The sequence below is a fragment of the Chlorocebus sabaeus genome, chromosome 27 (genome assembly GCF_047675955.1).
Source record: "Chlorocebus sabaeus isolate Y175 chromosome 27, mChlSab1.0.hap1, whole genome shotgun sequence".
Lineage (NCBI taxonomy): Eukaryota > Metazoa > Chordata > Mammalia > Primates > Cercopithecidae > Chlorocebus > Chlorocebus sabaeus.
In genome coordinates, this window is record NC_132930.1 from 20,902,554 (window position 1) to 20,912,596 (window position 10,043).

General features: G+C 35.4%; 1 pseudogene; it reads right to left on the minus strand.

The window, feature by feature from the left end:
• Nucleotides 1-3,086: 3,086 nt before the first annotated feature.
• On the minus strand, nt 3,087-3,558 carry LOC103246242 (small ribosomal subunit protein eS17 pseudogene; annotated as a pseudogene).
• Nucleotides 3,559-10,043: the final 6,485 nt, after the last annotated feature.

Below are 10,043 nucleotides of genomic sequence, written 5' to 3' on the forward strand. Positions count from 1 at the left end.
TGTCTTTCTCATACTATATTTGTTCCTCTCCTGAATTAACTGTCTTAATACATTTAATTAATTCTAGCAAAGTAGAGAAGATTTAATACTCACCTAATGTTTACTTCTTTTTAAAACTAATTTTCTTTCTGACCAAAATTACCCCAAGCTTTCTCCCACTTCTTATTTTTGTCTTTCTAATTACCTTTTAAAATATTCTACAATGAAGAATACAGCCTTTGTTATCCTACAGGTTCCTTTCCCAATCAGTGGTTTCCATCAGTTCCTTAAATATTGGTTGTTTTCCATACATTACTTCTCATCTTTATTTTCTTGTCATTGTATAATCTATTTTAGATAATATTGTGCACTCAGCATTTTAAGTAACACCAACATACTAATGGCTGCAGTGCTATTATTATTATTATTATTATTATTATTTGGAGATGGAGTCTTGCTCTGTTGCCCAGGTTGGAGTGCAGTGGCGTGATCTTGTCTCACTGCCACCTCCACCTCCCGGGTTCCAGTGATTCTCCTGCCTCAGCATCCTGAGTAACTGGTACTACAGGCGTGTGCCAGCATGTCTGGCTAATTTTTGTATTTTCAGTAGAGATGGGGTTTCACCGTGTTAGCCAGACTGGTCTCGAACTCCTGACCTCAGTCAATCTACCCACCTCGGGCTCCCAAAGTGCTGGGGTTACAAGTGCGAGCCACCGTGCCTGGCCTCCAGAGCTATTATTTTTACGTTCTTCTGTCTTGTGTACATATCTAACTGAACATGTTACAACACTGGGTGTGAATCAATCATGTATTCATTCTGTGGGATGATCTGAGAATTATAGTTCCTGATTTTAAGAATTAAAATAATGGGATGAAGTTATTGACAGGATAATATCCAAGAGTTCTACTTGACCTCCACATCAACCCCTCATACTAAATTAAGCTAGAAGATGCGTTTACCATGGAAATTCCATATTCAGAGAGTTCAGTTACATGTAAAATCTAACTTCCATGGACTATTCCACTACCTGTTGAGTATTATAGGTGTTCTTCTGCCACTTTTCCTTTGATTATGTATATTCACATTTTATGTCATTTTAGATACATAGTTTAGAACTCACTAAATAAGCAATCATAGATTTCCTCATTATTTTTTAAATGTAATATCTATGCCATGTTTAGGAGGAGAAAGGTGTAGTGAAATTACACTCTCCCAGGGGAAGAAAGACCAGCTGGCTTGGGTTCCAAACACAGCTTCTCCACTAATGCCTATATATGCTTAACCATTTTGGCTACAACTTCTTTATTAATATTTGATGATCCCTGTGACAGTTAATTTTACATGTCAACTTGGTTGGGCCACAATACACAGCTATTTGGCCCAACATTATTCTGGATAGTTCCGTTAAGGTGTTTTGGGGATGAGGTTGATATTTATATTGGTGGACTTTTAGTAAAGCAGTGTTGGTACTCTCTTCTGTGAGGGAGCCTCATCTAATCAGTTGAAGTTTCTAATAGTACAAAGACTGACCTTCCCTGAACAAGAAGGAATTCTCTCAGCAGACTTCCTTTGGCTGAAAACTGGAACTTTTCTCTGAGTTTTCTCCATCTCCAAGTCTCCTTACTTGATCTGCAGATTTTGAACTTACCAAGTCACCACAGTCATGTAAGCCAACTCCACTCTTATCTTTCTTCACCTGTCTTTTACTCTTTCCCTGTCTTTCTACCTCTCTTAACCCTAATTAATACACTAATACATATTTTGGTACTGATAATGGACTTCTCACCTATTTCACCTTTAGGAAAACCATGATAAATTAACAAGACTAAATTTGTGCTAAATTTCTAAAGAAGATTGGTAATCCATTACTTATTGTTTAAATCTTCTTTATATTTTTAAAATACTTTATTGCATGAATATATAAATGATCGCAAAAGGAAGGCATAGTAAAATGTTCAAGAAGAAAACTATTATCTGGAAATATACATAGAGCACTTTGGGGTGGGGATTGGGTTATAAATGTGTAATATATTGTTTTACAAACAAACCTGGTTTCTAAAGGAATTAATTACTACCTAAATCTCTTTGCTCCATTTAATCATTTTGCAACATAATTATGGTGTTCTCAATTTTCCTAAGAAAGGAGTTTTATTTAAAATTGAACTATATTTTCTAAATGAAAATGCCATACTTGGCTTTAATTTCTTTTGTGTATTGTCAATAGATTTCAAAGACTTAACATTGTTAAACAATGCATTGTTTAATTATTTAAGTAATTATATTTTATTAAAAAGCATACACATCATTTGTTCCATTTCATAAATGCAAAATAGTTAATATAATTATGAATATGGAGAAATCAATGAAATGATTGAGTTATATTCTACAAACTAATTACCAAAGCTGTTTGAAGAGGATAACTATCATTGTTTTGTTAAATAGTCTTATTTCTCATTTTATCAGTTGTCAAAAATTTCTTGCTGATTGCTAAAAAAGGACATACATTTTTCCGTTTCTTAAACATTGGTTTTAGTATTGTAAAAATCTCAACGTTGCTTTTTGAAAAAGTAAGCACAGTCTTCAACGATGTGAAAAAAAAATAGAAATGTGTTTTAATTCTAATACATGACATCATAAAACAACAGCAAGAATGCATGTTTATTACACCTTGTTATGTGCCAGAAAGTTTTCTGCACTTGAGGTACCAAGCAATTAAACAAACAAGTCATTTTCTCTCAATAGGAAATACAGGACATAAACAAATACATATAAAACAAATTATATAACATGTAAGCGGTATATGTTTTTTAAAAGTTAGAAATGTAGAATCGAGGTCATGATGCTGTTAATATTACAAGATCAAGAACAATATTTCTTATAAGATGGAAATTGATCATATACTAGAATCAAGTGAGGGAGTAACCCATGTGGATATTTTGGGAAAGAAGAAGTTAAAAAAAACAAGTACAAACACAACATCAGAAAAAAATAATAAAGTTACTAATATTCAGCTTCTGACATTAAATATAAGATCAGGCAACAAGATTATAGATTGGAAAAACAGTCATTCTTAAGAGAGGAAAATATATTTCCTAAATTCTTTTTTTTTTTTTTTTTTTTTTGCTGTTGTCCCAGATTTATTGAAAATAATATAGCACTGCAGAAAAAATTCAAACAGGTCCCCGAGGCGTTTTGAAATTCATCCTAACTGTAGGCTGAGTGACCTGCAGGTTGGACAGACTGCTGAAGTCCAAAAGCTTCAGCATTTCCTTAGTGTCAGGATCTACTTCGATTATCTCTTGATCCAGGGCTGAGACCTCAGGAACTTAATTGTCTCTCCTTTCTCTCTCTTCCTCCTGCAGCTTGATGGAGACACCTTTTACAGGGCCTCTCTGAATCCGCTTCATCAGATGCGTGACATAGCCTGATATCTTGTTGCAGAGCTTCTTACTGGGGATAATGGCAATCTCCTCGCACACACGCTTGTTCGTGTGGAAGTCGCTGCCCAGGCACGTGTAGTACTTCTTTATGATGACCCGGGCCTCCTCCTTCACGGTTTTGGTGCGAATGCGGCCCATGTTGGCGGTTCCTTGGTAAAAGAGCTATTTCCTAAATTCTTTTAACTTTTGTTTAGACATATTAAAGGTCATGATGATTGACTGTTAGAGTATAATTCTATAATAACCCTCAGTTACCATTGTCTCTTGAGTGTGGCTAAGAACTATACGTAAAGGCATAGTCAGTCCTTCGATTACGTTATTTTAACACGGTTGACTTAAAGAATGAAGATTCTCTTGAGTGGACCTGACCGAATCAGGTGTGTCCTTAAAATTGACTGAGTTCTGCTTAGCAAAGAGATTTGAAGCATGAAAGAAGATCAACATGAAGGGTATTTTCCTAGGCTGGTTCTGAACATGAAAAAGGTTATGTGATAAGGAACATATGTAACTTCAGGAAGATCAGAACATCCTCTGACTGACAGTTAAAAACAGTCTTACACCTGCAGAAACTTCAATCTTACAATTGCAAAGAACTGAAACTTACCAAACTCTGTGAACTTGGAAGTAGACCCCAAGCTGCAGATGAGAACATAGGCCCTCTGCCACTTTGATTCTAGCCTTTTGAAACTGATGAAAGAAATGAGCCATGCCATGCCTGGACCTACAGCACTGTGAGATAATAGATGGGTATTATGTTACGATTCTAAGTTGCAGTAATTTGTTACAGAACATTAGAAAATGAGTACAACTGTAATAATAGAATTTTCTCCCTAGTGTAGACTGTGACTACTGTTACTTTATGTCACGAGGCATTGCATTATAGGGACAATTCTAAAAGTTTCACACATTACATTATCTGGAAAGTTTAATGTACATTCCATTATGCATTTAATAATTAGAAATAGAGAGGGGTATTATGAAACTTTAAAATAATATAATTGTCAAATTCTAAATTTAATTATTAAAATTATTAAATTATCAAATCAGAGTAAATGGATAATATATGGCAATAAAAATTCATACAAAAAATGATATTTTAGATTATGTATTATTATTACTATTTTTTTGAGATGGAATCTTGCTGTGTTGCCCAGGCTGGAGTGCAGTGGCAAGATCTCAGCTCACTGCAAGCTCCACCTCCCAGGTTCAAGCAATCCTCTGTCTCAGCCTCCTGAGTAGCAGGGTACTACAGGCACTCACCACCATGCCCCGCTAATTTTTTTGTATTTTTAGTAGAGACGGGGTTTCACTGTGTTAGCCAGAATGGTCTCAATCTCCTGACCTCGTGATCCACCTGCCTCGGCCTCCCAAAGTGCTGGGATTACAGGTGTGAGCCACTGCGTCCATCCAGGATTTTAATTATTAAAAATGGAGGTATTATGAAAGCTAAAAGGATATCAGAAGTGAATTGATAGACAAGAGTAGAGTAAATCAGACACTCAGGTTTATCAATATTTGAGGATTAAAATAATTTAAAATATCATATAATTGAAGAGTCTTAAATTCTTTTTTTTTTTTTCCCCAGACTCTCCCTCTGTCGCCAGGCTGGAGTGCAGTGGTGCAATCTCAGCTTACTGCAACCTTCACCTCCCAGGTTCAAGTGATTCTCCTGCCTTAACCTCCCAAATATCTGGGACTACAGGCACGCGCTTCCACACCCAGCTAATTTTTATATTTTTAGTAGAGACGAGGTTTCACCGTGTTAGCCGGGATGGTCTCGATCTCTTGACCTTGAGATCCACCCACCTTGGCCTCCCAAAAGTGCTGGAATTACAGACATGAGCCACTGTGCTCGCTCAATAGAATTTATCTTGATAAAAATGTGCAGCTGTGGGATGAACGTTTCTCTGGATGGACCAGTATAAGGTCATTCCAAATAAGCTAGAACGTTCAGCATGGTCACAGAGATAATTAGTTTTCCTGGGTTACCTTCGGCACCAATGTGAGTCACTAGCAGATATAATAGAGTCCCTGAAGCCAACTACCTCATAAATGAGAGTGGGTGAATTAGAAACCATGGGCTCTGACAAACCTAAACAAGACATGATCGTATCACCTCCTAACTAAATCCCCAAGTGCTAGAAAAACATATAGTGAGCTACTGAATAAGGAATGTTACCTTTAAGATTAGTGGAACAAGAAAACGTCACAGAGGATCTAAGGACTCTTTTCAAACACCACCAAGTTATAGAGCCTCACCGAAACACTAGATGTGAAGGAACTATCTTAGAGAGGTGCAGGACATGAGAAGAACTATTAAAGATCAAGCATGTTTACTTAGAGAGGCTGAACATTACTTAAAGTGACTATTTATGTTATTATAGCCAGGCTAATGTTAGTTGATGAGATTGTGAGATTATTCTTTCTATATATGGAAGGTAAGGACGTCTATAATAGTTATAGACAAAATAAAAAAGCTACATTGTTGCTGGGTATCCAAGTCATAGTGTGAATAAATGTGTGATATCAATACATAAGCACATTTATATACATGCAGACAGACATATATAGACATACACATTTACCTCAAAATCAATATTTATTGCACTCAGCTGTTTGGGCTGCTGTAACAAACAAATACAGTATGCTATGTTTGACTTCACAAAGATTTATTTCCTACATCATTGGCAGCTGGGAAGTTCAAGATCAAAGTGCTGGCAGATTCAGTGTGAGGTGAGGGCTCTGTTCTTTCTTCACAGATACTCATTGTATCTTCACAGGATGGAGAGAAGAAATCATAAATAAGACTCCCTTACTTGCTCTAATAGTTTTCTTATAAGGGCACTAATCCCATTGTAAAGGCTCCACCCTCATGACCTAGTTACCTCCCAAAAGGTCTCTGTCCTAATTCCATTCCACTGAGGGTTAGGATTTCAACCTATGAATTGTGGAAGGACACATACATGCAATCTGTAGCAATTCTCTCTAGTCACATGTAAATAATCTATATTCAATTTATGTTTTCACAGACTTTTTTTACATAGAAAATGTAGTGAATGAGCAGTGTGCTAGTTCTTCAAGTTCTTACAGTTTATTATCTTTAAGTTTGGACATCTTTCATATGTTGTTTACTTTGATAATTTATATGGCAATGAAAATTCATGCAAAAATGTAAATAATATAATCAATTCAGAAAATGCTAACCTGAGCAAGCCCTATCTCAAAATCATTATTGCATTACCTAGTTACGTGTAAATGATACTTTCTCTGTTTATGAAAGAGAAGGTTGAAAGTAAAGCATATTTAGTTGTAGTCAGTCTTCAGAATTTTTTTTTTTTTTTTTTTTTTAAACAGAGGCGTAAGCAATGTCTAGTTTCTAATTCTGGTGGCATCTGAAGTCAGCATGGAGTTCTGCAGCTCATTAGAGTACCATACCAGTATGAGAGGTTTTTTTTATCTATTTATTTATTTTTACTTTTTCCTTGTTTTTAAGTCCAAGTGTTCTTATTTTCTACCTTGTCAGTACTGGACATAATAAGTGCTCCCAAATTTGGGGTTTTGGAAGGCAACCAGGGTAGCATTCCATTTCTTTAGCAATAAAACACTCACATATTATCACTGAATAAGATGCCATTCCGTCCATTTGTTAACCTGAGAGAAAAACTTAACATTTTTAAAATATATGCATGGAAAGATCAAGAATTTCAAGTTGGGAGGCAAAGCTCATATTTGTTCCCTACCTAATCATTCTTTATGAAGAATAAGATTTAAATATTTTTTAGGGTAGAATATAAAATCAGACACTAATTTTCTAAGATTAATTACATTTGAAAACAACTTTTGTTACAAATACAAATCAACATTTGTCGATTCATAACAAATAACCATTCATCATTGTATTTTCACATCATAGTCCCACCTGGAATTTATTTCATCCCTGGAGAATAGAATTTGGGAAAGTGTTATTCCACTTTCAGGAAGATTTTTTTTTTTTCTTTTTTTTTTTTTTTTTGAGACAGAGTCTCGCTCTGTCGCCCAGGCTGGAGTGCAGTGGTGTGATCTCGGTTCACTGCAAGCTCCGCCTCCCGAGTTCACGCCATTCTCCTGCCTCAGCCTCCTGAGTTGCTGGGACTACAAGCACCTGCCACCACGCCCAGCTAATTTTTTTTTTTTTTTTTTTTTTTGTATTTTTAGTAGAGACGGGGTTTCACCGTGTTAGCCAGGATGGTCTTGATCTGACCTCGTGATCCACCCGCCTCGGCCTCCCAAAGTGCTGGGATTACAGGTGTGAGGCACCGCTCCCGGCCAGGAAGATTTTTATACTGAGAAAAATATTTTATACATCTATTAAAAATTATTTTTCCTCTATGTGTTTCTATTTCTGCTTCCTTAGTATCCCTATAGTGGTATCCTAAAATGCAATAATTTAAGTAGATAGAAGACATCTTTTAAATTTTAATTTGTATTTGTACAACAAGATAAGGTCCTCCTTATTTCAATATCAATAGGTCTCAATATTTGATTCCAAATAACAGTTTCATACCCAAATCAATAAGTGGCTATTTTGTATATTTGGAATTCACCCCAACAATATAAATTTATTCTCAAATGTATATATTGAAAATGATAGAGAACAGTAGGAGATTTTTCTATCACATGAAATGTCCTAGTTCATTAATATGATCAACATGTTGTCTCAGTGGATATTTTCTTCCTATTACAATATACAGTGAAAATAGCCTATAACATTAATTTATCAAAATATATTCATTTTGATAAATTTGAATTAATTTATAAAAATTATATCTAATCAAAAGGTTGATTAGATATAATTGTGGCCTAGAGGTGCATGTTGGAGGGCAGACTTACATGTAAAATAAATAAATGGTGGAATGCATTTATACATCCATGTCAAATAAACCTAGAGAATAAACAGAATATTGGGCAATAGGAAACAGAGAGAGTTAAAGAAAGGGACAAGAAATATTAACCATGTAAAGTGTAACAAATTGGTTGTTCTAGGTTGTTTTCCTACTCTCACAACCTATATCAGATTAAACAATCATTTTTTATTAATTTCTTTTCCTAAACATTTTCAAATCAGTCTCTACCTTTCCCATATACCAATTGCCAAATATAAGTTTTCCTGAACTTGCCACCTCTTATCATGATAAAGTGTCAGGGACCAAGTTCACTCTTCTACCTTAACGAATTTAAAAAAAAAAATAGATAAAATACCTGAAGTCAATGTTCTTAGATTTTGGATCACATGCAAGGCATGGCACTGAGAACTGAGAGAAAAATTACACACAAGTGGAACCATATGATCGCTCCATCTTACTGACCAAAGGCAGTTTCTAGGAAAAAAGCACAAGAAACTCAAATAGAGGCTGGCTGTATTTCTTGGTTGAGGAACTTCAGAGTTCAGGGAAATCAAGAGGGCTAGAATTCACAGGCCAGAGACCAGACAGAGGGAGGAAGAGAGAGAACTGTGGAGACATGCAGTGTTTCCCTGAAGTCTACAGCTGAGTACTGAGTTCAGGAAAACATTACCAGACATAGAAAAATCCCTGGAATTTATATAATATCAAGTAGAATAATCCCTGTAAATTATACAGGGTCAAAGATCATTCACATTCCCACCAGCCAAAATAAAAAGAGCTCTTAATACACAAGGCTGAGTCTACAAAATATTAAAGACTCTCTCATGGGGCCATGTGAGTCCTAGATGAAAAGCTATCCTGAACTCCCGTAAACAAGGTTAAAAATGTGTCTTGACTGGTACAAGATGGTATCGTATTGTGGTTTTGATTTGTATGTCTCCAATGATTAGTGATAATGAGCATTTTTTTTCACATATTTGTTGGCTGCTTGTATGTCTTCTTTTGAGAAGTGTCTGTTCATGTCCTTTGCAAATTCACGTCCTTCATAGCAACATGGATGCAGCTGGAGGCCATAATTTTAAATGGATTAAGGCAGAAATGGAAAACCAAATACTCCATGTTCTCACTTATGAGTGAGAACTAAACATTGAGTACACATAAACATAAATATGGGAACAGTAGATGCTATGGACTACTAGAGCGGGGAGGAAAGGAGGAGGACATGGGCTGAAAAACTGTCTATTGGGCACTATGCTCACCACCTACATGACTAGATTCATGCCCCAAACCTCAGCATCACACAATATACCCATGTAATAAACCTGCACATGTACCCACTGAACCTACAATAAAAGTTGAAATTATTTTAAAAATATGCCTTGAAAGGTTCAAATTGCTTTTAAGTAACCCAACTCCATTCCAGAACAAAGCCCAGAAATATTTGAAGGAATACAAATAATTTAAATACAAAACCCAGATAAGTTACAAGTAAAAGATTAGGCAAAATATTCCATGCAAATATTAATAATAAGAAAGCCAGAGTTAACAGATGAGTATCAAGTTTATTTCTTTTTTCTGAATCTTGGAAGAATATTGTAATTAAGCTCAAATCCTCCTGTTTTGTAGGGCTAAAATTCTTCTTGCACAAACATGTTTTTCTAAAGTAAATTTATTATTAGATTCCCTGGATACATGGGTAACATATATATTATACCTGCAGAAATTCTGAGTAAATTGATA